This window comes from Diceros bicornis, chromosome 32 (genome assembly GCF_020826845.1).
Source record: "Diceros bicornis minor isolate mBicDic1 chromosome 32, mDicBic1.mat.cur, whole genome shotgun sequence".
Lineage (NCBI taxonomy): Eukaryota > Metazoa > Chordata > Mammalia > Perissodactyla > Rhinocerotidae > Diceros > Diceros bicornis.
The window spans coordinates 327,501-329,276 of record NC_080771.1 but is presented as its reverse complement, the minus strand read 5'-3'; positions in this window follow the sequence as shown (position 1 = coordinate 329,276).

Genomic DNA, 1,776 nt, shown 5'->3' with positions numbered 1-1,776 from the left:
GCTTTCCTCTTTGCTCCCAAGTTGGGTGGGAGGGAGAGGTCCTAAGTCAGGGGCCCAAATGAGGACAGCCGTCAGTTGAGTGGTGACCCTGAATCTCTGAGCGTTTTGGGCCCATCGCCGCGGAGGTGTGCTTTGGGCTTTGCAGCCCGAAAGCCCTCCTCCTGTGAGTTTTCCGCCGGACGCCTTTTGTGGAAAGAGAAACTCGATTGTGCTGCCTGCCTGCCTCCGTCCCTGCCAGCCTCCCTTCTTTCCTCCTGCTCCGTTCCCTCCCCCCTCCTCGCTCTAGCTCTCTGAATACAAAGTAAGGACAGTAATTGTTTTTTTCTGTTTTGACATTTTTTACTTACTTACTTACTTACCTTTTTATTTATTTATTTATTTATTTATTTATTTACTTATTTATTTATTTGTTTGTTTGTTTGTTTGTTTGTTTGTTTATTTATTTATTTATTTATTTCCCCCAAAGCCCCAGTAGATAGCTGTACGTCCTAGTTGCACATCCTTCTAGTTGCTGTACGTGGGACGCGGCCTCAGCGTGGCCGGAGAAGCGGTGCGTCGGTGCGCGCCGGCGATCCGAAACCTGGCCGCCAGCATCGTAGCGCGCGCACTTCACCGCTGAGCCACGGGGCCCGCGCAAGGAAAGGACAGCCATTGTGATAGCTCCATTTAGAGACATACGCCGACGCTCCCAAGTGTCCGCGCCCTGCATTTTTCTGTATGTTACCAATTTCTCTCTCCAGGCCTTGTCTAGTGGCACGCGGCAATCTTTGTCAATGATAAAAATTATTGTCGGAACCACCATGACAACCCTGCACCTCCGACTGCCCGCCGGACTGCTTCCCACACCTCACTCCCAGCGCTCACCCCCACCCCGCCGGCCATCCTCTCTCCTGTCTTCCCCCTTGCCGGCCCCGACCGGCCCAAGCCGGCTATCTGGTCGACCTCTTGGAGCGCTATATAAGCGGCCGCCAGGCAGGTGGCGCCCGACAAGCAGCCTCATCGTCAGCGGGACGGCTCAGGATCGCGGAGCAGGGAGGCTGCAGCGCCGGCCGGCCAGGTGCTTGGCCGGGTCCCGATCCCCCTCGGGTCTCGTTTCTCGGCCCGAGGCGAGCAGAGGGGGAGAGGCCAGCCCGGTCCCGGAAAGGGGCCTTGGCAACTTTCTTCCGAACGTCCCTGGGACAGGGGCGTCTGGCGGCTAGGGGACGGAGCCGTCCTCCACACGCCTTCGTGCCACAGGCCGGCCGGGCCGGTTCCGGGTCCTGCGGTCGACGTGGAAATCTCAGCGGAGGCATCCCTGCCTGGGCTCCCTTCAGCCGGCGCGAGCGATTCCCGCCCGTGCGGATTTAGAAATGTCCGAGAAGCGAACGAGACCTGGCCCTCCCGCGTCGCCTGGGATCCATCGGGCACCCCTTGTGGATGGAGGACGTTTCCTTCGGTGTTTTCCTTTTTTTTCCTCTCTTGAATCTGCTTCTTTTTTGACTGCCGCTGCCGCCACCGCCGCCACCGCCACCGCCACCAAACATCACTAAACGATAGTCATGAAAACGGTAATGGTTAGAACAATAAAATGTTAATTGCGTGTTTCTTTGCTTTCAACGACTAGAGAGGTATGATTTATGATACTGCATGATCGATCTTTTTCGCCCTCTCTGGATTTCATCCCAGCCAACCAGCCGTCCCATCTGCGCGCCAAGTCCAGGTCGGACAGCTGGTCGACCCGGGGAACCGGGACCCCCGTCGTCCCGAGGGTCCGCAGGGCCTCGGGACCTTCAGACC